A 14,695-nucleotide genomic window follows, 5' to 3' on the forward strand; every position below is an offset into this window, starting at 1 on the left:
TATATATATATATATATATATATATATATATATATATATATATATATATATATATATATATATATATATTATTTTGATTTATTTAAAAAATAATATTTATAAATGTTGTGTTTGTTTGATTTTAGAGATAGTGGAATATGCATCAGCATTCCTGCATCGAAGGGAGAAGAAACTGATATCAAAATAGAATTTTCCGAACCTGTGTCCCTTTTTACACCTATCAGACAGCGAATGCATACATCTGATTAACAAGCAAATTATAGCTGATATCTGCCAGTTACTGGAAAGAGATACAGGAAGATATAATGCATTGCCTGTTGCATTATAGGTCGCAGTTTCAGTAAGTTTTTTTTGCCACTGGTTCCTTTGACTGTAGGTACTACTGCAGGTATAACGGCTGTAAGCGATGTAGTACATAAAGTTGTTGCAGCTTTAGTAAGCATGCATGGTAATGTATTTGTGGGTTATGACACAATTTTGCAACTCAGATACTCCTGTTAAACACAGGTATAATCAAGCCATCACCTCTGCTCGATCTGTCACTGAGAGTACAATGCGTTTCAGATGTTTTGATCAGTCAGAAAGTGCACTATAATACAGTCCTCAAGTGATCGATTTTTTCGAGGCATGTTGTGTTTTTCACAATATTGCCATAGGAAATGGATGTTGTTTTGACTTTCCAGAGGACGTAATCTTTTAGGGAATATGAGACTTTTAGGGAAGGCTACAGCGAGACAGATCAGAGATCTATTAAACTTAAATGTAGTCTTTACATAACAAGAAAAATAAATTACAAACACACACATGTCTTGAATGCCATTCAAGTTCTCCACAACGATGTGGCGTCAGCGCCGGGATCGAGGAGCTGTCACCAACTCCTTGTAGTATTTGGTGGAACTGATGGACTTTGGGCAGGAGAACTCTGTGCTGGCTTGACATCATTGTCCTGTTGTTGACCTGTCGCCTCATTCTCTCTTTGTTCTTCTCTTCTGGGGCTGTCGATGTGACAGATGTGTTGGCCTTCCTCCTCCTCCTCTGTTGAATGGGATCTGCAGATGAAATGGCAAACAAAGCAAAGAACAAACATTTGGGCTGTGTATTTTTTTGTTCTTGTTTGTTTACTATATAACTTAATGGGGTGGGGGACGTCAGACCAGAAACAGGAACCCGGAAATAAACAGAGAGAGAGGTGGAGTTTGGTGGAGCTGAGCAAATGGTCTCACTCAGCATTTAATGAGTGAACAGAAAATAAATAGTTGTAAGACAAACAAAAACACAGGACACGGCACTGGTAACCAAAATAAACAGACAAACAAAACGGACTGACACTAAACAAAACACGGTGAGCAGATATTTTACTTCTATTATTATTATCACAATTATTACCTCTGTCTCCTATCCTGTTCTCCACTCACCGAACACACAACCCCGAGTGAGTGAAAACATGCTGCTTTTATGTAGCTGTACCGAGACTCGACTGCTATACACACACGGGCGGTCACTTTGCCACAAATGCTCTTTCAAATAAATGTGTTATGATTTTGAATGTACGGGGCGATATTATTGTCATTGCTTGCGCCCCGGCACCACTTTACAAATTAAGCACTTTAGCTTTAGCTTAAGCCTTAGTCCCATATTTCTCAATTCCTGTGAAATCTTTTGGTAGACTTTATTGTTACAGACAATACGACTTTGTGATCCATTCTCAAAACAAATCCACACCTCTCCTCTATACGCCTGTGCCCACTGAATTTGATGTCACGTTCCACAGTGCAGCTTCTTCTTTGAACAGTAGTGCGAACACACCCGAGCCGAACTGGGTGGGCTTGGCTTGGTTCCGGCTCAGCTCGGCTCGGGTGTGCAAGTGTGAAAAGGCTAGATGCAGCTATTTGTTTCCATGCCTCTTTCACCTTTTTTGCTCTGGGTTCTTGATGTTTTATTATTGTCAAACTATATAGTCCTGTATATAGTCAAAACTATATAGTCAAAATATCTAGTCCTGTGGCGTGAACCGTTCCTCTAGTAGTCTGTGGATTACCAAATTCCATTTCATGCTGCGATAAAGTCTCTTCCATGTTGGATATCAAAAACACAGAACTAGCGTTGCTTATTCTTTTTCTCAACTCGAAAATGCTGAATGTCCTGGTGCCAGTGCAAACAGCTTCTTAAAGAGAATGTTGCTGACTCATGATTGGGCATCAGATTTCACCTCCCACTCAGCAGTGATTGATGTAGCTCAAAGACATTGCATCGGATTATGCTTGCACCAAGCACGAAATTTGATCAAAATCACTCTCTTGGTACAAATCACTCCCTGTAGCGCTACTACAGTAACGTTGAGCACTGCCCTTGCGCTTGTCCCTGTGTTATCAAAATCAGGCCCTTAGTATGTGTATTGTACTTGGCACATTTACATGCATACCTAGTGTGAAAGGGCCCTACTTTCTCTCCATTCTTACATGATTGGCTTGTCTGCCTTATGGAGGGGAAGTAGACAATGCAGGGATTTCCTATACTTTCCTTATGTAACCATAACAATCAGACAACGTGGGTGCTTAGAAAATGGGCAACTGTTATGAGAAAAAAAGACAGAAACAAGTTTTGTGGTTTAAATTAGGTGGCCCAAGGATATCTGTCCAGGTGAAAAGACACTTATGCTGGTACTTTTTATTTCCTGGTCATCTACTGAACGTTAATGTACCCCCCCTGCCAAGGGTACTAGCCAATAAGATGCCAGGAAATAAAAATCCCATTTGGTAAACAGAAATACACTATATATACATTTACATGAGCTGGGCGTTTTCCCTGCCACTTTGCCTGTGAGCAAGCACCACTTAGTACAAAGTGCTTATACAGCCCTGTGTTTAATGACAGACACACTAAGGAAATAAAAAGCAACTACTGTTTCTTCTGCTTTCTTTTATTAAAATAAACTGTTGTTGTTTTATAATTATTTACTTTACCTTTGCTCTATCCCATGTTGCCTTTATTGCTGCAATATATTTTTTAATATAATTCTGATTGGTTTATATTTTTAATCACAGATTATCTATCATAAATCATCAAGGGAAACCATTTCTCAATGCTCAATGCTTTACGCAGTATCAGTGCTCCTTTACTGCTCAAAGTTGACCATAGGCTTTTTTTTGGTGATTTTGTACGTTGCTTGGAGTAAAAACAATGCAATCCACAATTTTCCTATTCCAGTTCTCTATGTTTGTGCAAAACACGTGAAATTCATGAATATTGAACTTTAAAGAAAAGCTGAACTAAATTAAACTTGTATTTAACATGTTGTTGTAGCCTATGCTATTCAGGGTATTACTTATTATACCTTCTGATGACCATCTGGGAATGCAAAGGGTTAAGGTTAGGGTCAGGTATAAATTAACCAAGTTGAGATGTTAGGACTACTTTTTCATTAATAACCTTAGGATTTTACCCAGTATGTTAATACCAAAACATGGTAAATGATTTATGAGCAAAAAAACAAAACAACATATGTAAACATTTTTCCCTCAAGTTTGATTTTGCTTAATCCAATTTGTAATATAAAACTTGAAGCGGAAAACTCAATTTGAAAAGCTCTGTGGACACTGCAGTCTAACAAGGAAGCCGGGAAATGGAGGCGGCTGTATGTACCCAAGCACAAAGGATGCTGGGATTCTGGAGTTTTGGGGACAATAAGCAAATCTGCTATATTTCTGTTCAAAGCTGTTGTTTATGATTGCATTTGGTTCTTATGTACCTTTGAGTAGTTAGTTCAAGTATTAATTGTGTTTTACTGACATTTTTGCATATAAGATGGCTTGAATATTAACAGAATTAAAACATTTCCTGCATATACAGGTGCTCATTCACACCAGGGGACAAAATTGGTATTTGAGATCCATCTATGGCAAATTTTTTGATCTAATAAAATCGCACAGATTACAAAATGCTGCACATGTAAAAAAAAAAAAAAAAAAAAAAAAGTATTTGAATTGTGATATCATTTTAGGTTAAAACTAGGGCTGTTCTAATTAAGAGATTAACCAGACCAATTAATCAAATAAAGAGCTGATCGCAGATTATTATGTTTTTTCAATTTAATCATGCTGAATTTTTTTTTTTTTTTTTTAAATAAAATCAACCAATAGCAGATCGGCATCTCTCTAGCTCTTTAACTTTGATACGGCACTGTGAACCAAACTTGGGTGTTAACTGAACCCTAGTATGAATTATCCTCTCCAAACGAACTAGATATGAAAGGGCCCTTAGTCTTAGTTTTTGATAAACAATGAAATGTTTAAGGTTCGTAGCTTGTGTCACATTGAAGATTTTGCAATTTCTTTTTGGGGCGATTTGCTTCACAGGTTGCAGATATTGAAAATACCAGCATAATAGTCATCCAGAAAGTCTATTTTCACTGCCCATATAAATTTAACTGCACGTTACCTGAAGAGATTCGACTAGACACTTCATTACTATTTGAAAAGTAGTCTATACTGCAAATAAGGCCATCCATAGCTGATGAGTTCTAAAGGTCATAAATAAAATGAGTTTGGCTTTGCTTCAAGTAGCTTCATAGGAGTTTGCAGCAACACAAAACTCCACAGGCCCAGAGGCTAAGAAAAATAATAATTGAGGTTTAATGCTTGAGTTAAATTGATGAGGAAAACAAGACTGCAACAAGTAAAGTTAACTGAACTAAAATAGACAGAATAATTATAACACCTGGTCAGTTCAAATTATTATACGTATGCTATTATGTTCTATCATCTTGTACTATAACTTTAATGTAAGCTGTTTTGATTCAATTTATTACATTCTATGAATTAGTTTGTCTGCAGCATGGGATCCAAATAATTGATTTGCCTTTTTTTAATTCAAATGTCTAAAATTAATTATTTTAACATCATGGACTCACTTTCACAAGGGGTTTGATTTTGACTGTAAAAGGCTTTTTTTTTTTAAAATTTTTAAAAAATTTTTTTTACCTCTGACCTAGCTAAAAATATATCCTACTATTTTCTAAACGGTTGTGCCAACTTATTCTCAATGGATTGCATTGCATAACTTTTGGCAGTTCATAGAAGCTGTAAACTGAATAACTAATGATCTTTTATGAGGTTTAATAATTCAAAATGATGTTTCCAGGTCAATTTTTTTTTTTTTTTATCAAGAATATCTAAACACAGTCAAAACCTTCAGGAGAACAGTGGATGCAGATGACAGAAAATACAGTAAAAAATAAAAAAGAGTGACATTTGTGGAGTCTTGGTCATCATAAAAGCAACAATAAATAGATTTGCCCTAACACACACAAGTATTCTCATAGATTTATTATTAGCCAGTGGATGGGTATTTTGGGGGAAGAGTTTGATAAAATAAGTACGAGTTGTGTTTATTTCACCTAATATTATGATGGTGAAAAGAGATTTTCAATCCAATACATTGTTTAGAAAAGTCAGGTTGTCATAGAAACATACAAACATCCATCTGTACAAGAAAACATATGTGCAAAGTACTTGAGGTGGAATAACATGGTTACTACTGTAGCCGGTGGTGCCAGCAATTAGCAATTAACCCCCTCCCTCCCTTAATGTCAGTTGAAAAAAAAAAATACAAACTATTATTACCATAACCCAATAAATATACCAACACAACATGTTCTAATACCCTTAAACATATATTTTGGGGGTAGGGTAAGCAATCAAACGGTACCTTACCTTGATTAGAAATGTTGTCTCTCTTAAGGTCTAATGCACTAATAAAGGTCTAATGCACTGACAAAATAAACTAATTATTGCAATGGGTGAGAAGCACTTTTTAAAAGGTTAGCCACCATTAACACAATTTTTGTCTATTTAAGTGGTTTACATTTACAATGGCTACTTATATGTAAGGTGAATGCACCTAGTTAAACTGCTTTCCCTTGACCTTCCTGTTAACAGATCCTCAAGTTTTTGATATCAATGCAGTGAAACATAATTTTCATTTATTAAGTGTTTGGAGACTTTACATTGTTACTTGCTTAATAGCCCAAATAAAATATAAGGAAATTATATGAATGAAACATTATGTGGCTAAAGGAACAGTGGATAACAGTATGTATTTGACATCTCTCCACATTGCTCTGTTCAGAATATGCTTGGCGGGAACGCACCACAACGATGTTTGAAGTGGAAACAGTTACAGTCAGGGGCTAATTTGTGCCGGATCGCACCTTTTTGTGTGACAGGCAAGAAATACAGTTTGCAAATAATGAACTGTATGAACAAAGAAACATGTTTTTGTTGCACAACAGAACTCTACATCTTTACATAACATGTACCCCCCCCCACCAAAAAAAAAAAACGCCTTTCTGTTCCATGTATTGAATGACAAATGTTTATTGTAACGATATATTTGAAGATGGAACATCTACAAGAATTACAACTTTATGCAATGTGTATTTTTTTTCCTTTTGATTTATTTGTATTTTTGAAAGTTAATTTTGTACACCTTTGTGTTTTTTTCGTAAAACTGGGGTCCATTTCTAGCAGTTGTTATTTATCTGTAATTATATATATATATATATATATATATATATATATATATATATATATATATATATATATATATATATATTTGTGTGGTTCTTGTTTATACTTATGTTTTTGGCTTTTTTTTTTTTTTTTTTTTTTAAATATGTAGAAACAATAAAATGATAAGAACTGAACTTAGTTTCATTCATATGTTGTCAATGTGCTCCTGTGTTAGCTCCGCCCATCTATGACATCATTGTCCTATCCTTCTTTTACTATCCTTTCAGACATCCCAGAAGAGATTGTGTTATCGGTGGTGAGGCGCCGACATTATAGCAGAAAAGCTCACTAATGTAGATGCACAACAGAGAAACTGTATCAAGACAAACTTTTTTTTATTACAGTAACGTGTTACTTAAGTAGCGAGTTACCCCAACTCTGCCTATGATATACGAATTCAAAACTGTGTTCAACATTAAAGACGTTGAAAAAGCTTTGTTTTATATGGATGAAATATCTATGCTAATAAAATGTTAGAAAATGTTTTTACATTATGTTCATATACATTCATATACACAAGACATGTGAAAATTTTATGTAAGTAAATAAACAACTCAAGGACAAGGAGTAACGTGTTACTGTGTTGTCAATACAGATAAGTGAATTAGCATTTTTACTTGCGTTTTCATTCAAATTATATCTTTCAGGTACAGAAGATAGCTACTAGACCACCTTTGCTTCAGATCCAAAGACAAATGTTAAATATTCATGTATTTTAATAACATTATAAATGTTCATTCAAAGCACACATCTTTCTCTTGGTGAGTATTTTGCCATGTACATTTCAATTTAATCTACTGGAAGCTTAACATTTGACATTCAATACTCATAACAAAGATCCTTCTGTGGTTACCAATATTATTTTAGTGACAATTCATTTGTTGAAGGGCTCTCAGCTGTGGATAAAATCACATAGTCTGTCAATCACAACAACTGAGAGAATAATCCTGTCTATTTTGCTTTATTGAGTTTCATACCTAACTGCTGGCAAAAGAGGAAATTAAATATCTATTTTAAGAAGTCTCACCATGTGTGGGCATTTGAGGGCACGGTTGGGGTGGTGCAGAGAAATAGACAACGCCAAACAAAAAGGGGTTGTTTATTCAAACCAAATAGAATTATTTGCACAGACAGGGCTAGGTGAGGGCAGGTGTGCGATTATTCAAAAACAAAGGTTGATAAAGTTATCAACAGTCTCCCCACACAGTCCCTTAGTGAAGTGGAGGTCCGTCTCCTGTTGCATCACCAGTACACGGGTCTTCTGTGGTTTGAGCAGAGGTAGGGTCTGTCTGCTTGTTATTCAAAACACACTTCCACCGCTCACCGCTGTAGTCTCCTGCTGCGTTCCAGCTCCAAGAACTGAGGGCTGAGACAGTGCGCTCCCTTTTGTACCCTGCGTTCCACCCCTGTAGTCAGCCGAACACCAATCCCCAAGAAGACAGGTGTCAATAATAATGGCTTTGAGACCTGCACACGAGTGCTGTGTTCCCTCACAAATATGGCGGCCTCCAAGAGTGATAGATATCCTGATAAGGGAAACCCTAGGCTGGCTCAGTGTCCTCTAGCATCGGGAGGTCGAATTACAGACTAAACCCTCCCTCAGCCTGTCACAACATAGTATTCTAAAAACGTATTATAATTCATAGATGAAAATAATTGCTATTCCACATAATTCCTTACATTCTGAGATGACTATAATTTAAACCACAGTTATCATGAAGGCTGTGTGTTGAATGCTTTTCAGTTGGTTACTAAAATAAGATTGATGAATCAATGCAGCTGACAGCTTTTCTTATTCTGTAACAAAAATCATTAGTAACATAATAATAACAAATACAATTAAGGTATAATGATCATTTGCATTATAAAATTAACCATATTGGTTTGTATACAACCAGAAGATATTTTGAAACTTCAAATATCAATTCCTGATCATACATTAAATGGTGCAGATGGAAAGAAATACATGATCATTAATGCAAATGTTTGGTATTTAATAATGCCTTTTTATATCCTGATTAAACTGCCAGTTCCACGTATGTGACAAACAACTGGAGCCACCTCGTTCCATTGGCACTTGATACCTTGCAATCAAGTTTGTTGGGTTTTGTGTTTTGTTGATGCAATTATCCCAATTTCTAATTGTTATAATTCGCCGCAATAAAATAGTAGTCAATCAGTAAACTGTCAACACTTTTATTTAATCCCGACACAGAAGGTTACAAGGTGCCATGTCTTTCTAGTTTCAATATGATCGTATTATAATGATACGTTATCATTCAGCAAATACCGCTTTATTAACGAAGAGCCATTTCAGACAAAAGTTTATAAGGGGACCAAGCCATTTATATATGTGACATGTACAAATAATAATAATAGAATATACAGAAAGACTGGACACATATATCCATTTTACACAAGCACCCCTAACATTTATTTATAGGTCCTAAGGTCCCCTGGAGATGTGCTTCCATAACTTTATATATAGGGATTCAACTTTTGGTTTTAATTTCCATTGAAATTCTGTAAAACTTTAATAAGCAGTCTCTGCATCCTAATTATGAGGAAACTATTCATTGTAAAATGGGGTTAAGATTTGTATATATGTATTTATTTTTGTTTTGCTACAAATGATGGTGTACAGCTGTGGCCAAAAGCTTAGAATTAGTTTAGGATTGAGACATCTTTTTTTTTTTTTTTTAAACTATATGAACATAATTAGGATGTTTTATTTAACATCATGTAATCAAAGAAACTAAAAGTCTTCTGGAAGCCATAATAGTACAATATGTCATGTTAGATTTCGAAATGTCACATTTTTCAATTTTGGCAGTTTTTTGTTACATATGTGGAAAACTACAAAGCAGTATGTAATTCAGTATGTTAACGTAACATTATTCAGCAGCTTTCATTTGACTTTATGAAGCAAAATGAGTTAAATCTATAGGGTGATGCAAAACTTTTGGCTCTAGCTGTACAACATAACCAAGTTTAAGTAGTAATTGGAAGAAGATATTGTGTGGAAGTAAAGGTAAACATTTTTGCTATTATTGTCCATTCAGGTACACCACTGTTTTCCCACTAATCTGAAATGCCCAGCCTGAATTTCACTGGCCCAAGAGGACTTAAGATCAACAAATCTGGTCTACCTGATACAAACGAGTCTAAAGAGCAAGTGTAAACCAGGTTTGTTTAGGTGAATTTAGGACCCATCACTATAGACTGTGAGGTCGATCTTTATAGCAAACAACATTAAATACCAAATAGAGATACATTTGTTTGTGTTTATTTTCAGAATATGTTTGTGCATTAAAATGATGTGTCAGCTATCTAACTTTAAAAAGCAGACTCAACAGGGGAGGAAGAAAAATACAACCGAGGATCATATGCATAAAAGTGGAAACCATTTCCCTTAGGAAAAGCTTTGTATATCTAGCCCATTTTCGCTGATCCATAATAATTAAGGGTCTGTAAATGTTGAACAAGTCTATACCGCAACTTTTGTTTGTTTGCTATCGTAATAAAGTGGCAAAAGCAATTTCTAGAGCAAGATTGGTATTGACAAAGAACAAACAGGTCCTATATACTTTGTTGCTGATGTGTTTAAATCAATCAATTTACAGCTTTGTCTAATTGGATTTCTCTGAAGAACAACTAGTGTAGATGGTATTTGCAGAACCATTCTAATTAATCATGTCATTAAAAGAGGCATATTTCACAAACAGACAAAGACATTTCTAATATGATTACACTGTGCATGCTAGTGGCAGACTAGTTCCAATATCATCCTTAGAACCCAATGGATTGTATTACAAGTTACTACTGCTTTACTCATAACCAAATGGTAAGCAGGATTGTGTTGCAATTGTTCCTATTGGGAAAAGTTTAAGACTAAAGCTACAGATATACTACCTTTTAGAGTACGCCACATTTGCTGATTTCAGTTTGTTTTGTTATCATCATCTATACAGTTTTTGCCAAAGGTTTTTTTTGAACATTTGCATTTTATAAGACATTTTATAATTAGGTTTACATTTGTTAACATTTCTCTTCCTGCATTTGCCCTGGCTGTCAGGAAAGCACTCCACCTCTGATTGCTATAGGTGGAAGAAACTGTTAAGTCAATCAAAGGTGGAGCTTTGTGGAGGAGGGAGACACAGGGAAGGCAGCAGAAAGATCTGATAATTATAGGAACCATCACATTCACAGTACACTTTAGAAATGAATTTGCTACTTCAGACAATAAAATATGTAGTTCAACGTGAGGCTCTAGAAGTATTTCACTGTTTAAGCTCCTTAATGGAACACTTAACCCTTCATTAGGTTTAATTTATTATTACACCCATCAACAAGGACTTTTTCTCTGCAAAACTTAAATATAAACAGGCAGTGTACAATTCTGGAATCTACATTCCAGTAGTACAATCTTTTCTTCTGCTCTGGGTGGTAGAGTAAAATGTTTTGTGTTAGTAATACAACCAAATAATTATCTTCATAACAATTAAAAACATGATGACACGATGTGAAGGATGAGTTGTACAGTCAAGGAAGTATAGGTTTGCATCATGGCAGTGCAACGGTGACAATCTTCGCTGGAGGGGGTGTTGCATTGGCCCGGCACGGATATCCAGGGTGTACCTTTTGTGACAATGACCTTATTGCTCAATGACAAGACTGCAAATACTAAACCCCAGTTGCAAACTTTGTATTGCTGACAAAATCTTGTATATAACCCCAGATAACAAGATATTTCATGCATTGTGTTTTCAGGTTTAAAATCCCCAACCACAGACTGGAAACAACATATGCATTTGTGTAGTGGCTTGTCCGCATAGGTCAGCCACATTAAAATGATTCTCCTTTGTGCTGGTGTAACTGAAGTGTGCCAATGTGTTGATTGTATTCCAAGCAGATTTGTTTAATTACATTGGGAGACATGACTTGACTTCAGTTCTCTGGTAAAGTTCTAAAACAACAGCACTTGCTGAGTTCCAAATCACAGATGGTACAGTGTCAGTACTCATTTAAGAGGATTGAAATAATGACTGTCTGGCTTACATCTTATGTTCACAGTTCATGTATTGATTACACAAGTTAATTTTGAGTTATTTTTAAACTAGAGACTTTTTCCAGAACTTGTGGAAAGACAGTTCATTATTGTGACCTTTTTAAGGCATAGTTCTTTTCACAGGTAATGTACTTTGGGATTATTGGTTAATGTCACAGTGTATACAACAAGTGTTGAAAAATATCTGTCTCATTTGCATTTATTCGAATATACAAATCCAACAACAGAATTCCTGGACAGTTGCACTGTTCCAAATGATGTTGCATTTCTAAGCAAATTCTTTATTAGCAGAATAATCCGTAGAGTACCTGCACGTCACATATCTGCCCACATATCATTTTCAATTCACTGACATCGTATGAACTCTGAAGCCATTCAAATAACAGTGATAACATAATAATAGTTAAATGAATGTATTTATTACAGATCATGACTCATTAATTTATTTATTGTCAAAGCAAGTTAAATGTACAAAAAAGACAGATTAAAAAAATAGATCAGCTTTCAGTATTACCATTTAAACATGTGATAAATACATAATCAGAATGATTAAACAAATAAACCAAAAGATTGTTTATTTTATTTTTGATGCCAACACACAACCTAATACATTACTTTGCTATTAACTTGCTGGGCACACCGATAAGTAAAAAAAAAAAAAAAAAAAAAAAAAACTGATACAAATCAAAAAACCGGGACAATTTCTAATGTAGGCCAGTGACATTTGTTTTTGCTTTACTTGTTTCCTCAAATTATGAACGAAACTATGCGCAAAATGTTTACTTCCGAGTCAGGTTACCATTTATAGTTTGTTTCCAATGTCAAAAGGACCAAGTCCAGTAGTTGTTCACATTGAGGTTTAGCATGCGAACGAGACTCCCCAACAGGATTCTGTTGCTCAGTCTTCACACCAATGTACCGAACATTACAGAGTGAGGACCAAACCCTCTAAACAGACCCAATGTCAACTGCCTTACATTGTGTCTAAATATCAACAACAACAATAATAATACAAAGAAGAATAAGAATAATACATTGGAGCACGAGCGATGATGTTACTGTCAGGAAGGGATACTCAGAGACAGGGAAGCTGTAGTGAAAGCGCCAGAGCACACATTTATTACTCTCAAATGGAAACAAAATGAACAACAAACAGAGAAATAGGGCAAGGGGGGCCAAAATAAAGAGTTAAACAAAAAAACACAACAAGGAATATGAATGCCAGACTGAGCAACGCCTTCACTGGCTTCTTTACTTAAAACACCACCCTAAGTATTTTCTTTCCTTTATATAACATGTGGCTGGAGCCTAATTGACCATCAATCATTCAATTAAGGCCCCAGCCACATTCCCACATGGGATTCTGGCAGGGAAGGTTTTAACCCCCCTCCCTGCCAAACTTACATTCAAACACACACTACTTACACTTGGGGCTTTCAACCTGCCACTATACCTTTTATATTTTGAAAAGCTGTAATAATGTGTGGTAGTAAAACCAGCTATAATCATAAAATATGGTCTATGCTATTCATAGCACACATTCAGTAGCTTAATATTCAAAAAGCTAGTGCTAACAAAAAACAGTTCCATAATCTTAATCAATGGGTATCAATATTAATAAGGAGTCTCAGAATCTCACAAATGAATGCATACCAAACATTGATTGATCCTGTACTGCTTGGATTCTTGTGGATAGCACGCCAGAACAACCTTAGATGTGTGTTAATACTAGCTGCTTCAGTGTATTCTGGCAGCACCAGTGCCCTTTACAATGCATACAGTGGGAATACTATACAATATGTCATTTTAGTAACAATTTTGTAAAATTCTCGGGTTCAATGAGTCTAAAATATAACTTTTCCCCCAAAATGGACCATAGTGTGTTTGGAGAAAAAAGGGGAAAGTCTTCAATGAAGAAAACCTTGTGCCTATAGTTAAACATGGAGGTGGTTCGATCATGATATTGGGGTGTTTTAGCAGTTCAGGGACTGGAGACATTGATGTGATTGAAGATAAAATGAATAGAGCTATGTATCAAAACATTCTATATAGTACAATGGCTGGGTTTACATGTGTTGATATTGACATGCGAAGTAGTGATGCGCATGTCTGTTTGGGAGGAAAACTTGGGAGAATCAGTTTTGTGGCCGAAAAAAACGGCCACAGAGAAGGACGGGGTCAATCACAAAAACACGAGTAAATTACAAAAAAATGACGAAAACACGGGAAACCCACGCCCATTTCCACATGTAAACCCGCATATCACTTGCATATGTGGAAGGTGTCTCTCACAGATAATCCTGCGTCTCAGCCATGGTGATCTGCAATACCTGGGTTGGACAGCTTCATTTTATACACCTCCGAGTTAATTATCTAATTGTATCTTTAATTAATGAAAAGGGAGATAAAGTATTTTAAATTATATTCACTGCTAATGACAGGCTATCCCACCAATGATGTGGAAAACAAATTTGGGTTAGATCAGTAAAACAAAGTATTAAACGATTAGACACAAGGCGTTTACAAACTACAGCTTTATTACACCCATTTAACACTGCGCCTTTAAACAGTTTAATTAAAACAAGATGTCACATGGCACAACCATGAATTTCGTGATAAGATTATCTCATGTTAATGTTGTAATAATAATATCTTTACATAGCGCTTTTCATAGTGGACCACCATCACAAAGTGCTTTACAGAGATAGGCTGTGAACTGCGCATTATATGCTCACTTACAATAGGACATTGATTTAACATCTCATCCACAGGATGGAGCACAAGGAAGTTAAATGACTTGCTCAGAGTCTCACAGTGAGTCAGTCAGTGGGATTTGAACCAGTAACCTTCTGGTTACAAGCCCTGGACTTCAACCACTGGACCACACTGCCTTGATGTTCTCTGTGCATGTAAACCACTGCATGGCTAATTTGCATATGGTCCTTTCCCCTTCATTTGCATGACCGGGTTGACAGCTGCTCTTGTCGAGTAAAATATATGTAGCCCTGTCACAAAGACGGCCAAGTGGGCGGCGTCAGAACCAGGAAGGAATGAAATA

The sequence above is a fragment of the Polyodon spathula genome, chromosome 6 (assembly GCF_017654505.1).
Source record: "Polyodon spathula isolate WHYD16114869_AA chromosome 6, ASM1765450v1, whole genome shotgun sequence".
Classification (NCBI taxonomy): domain Eukaryota; kingdom Metazoa; phylum Chordata; class Actinopteri; order Acipenseriformes; family Polyodontidae; genus Polyodon; species Polyodon spathula.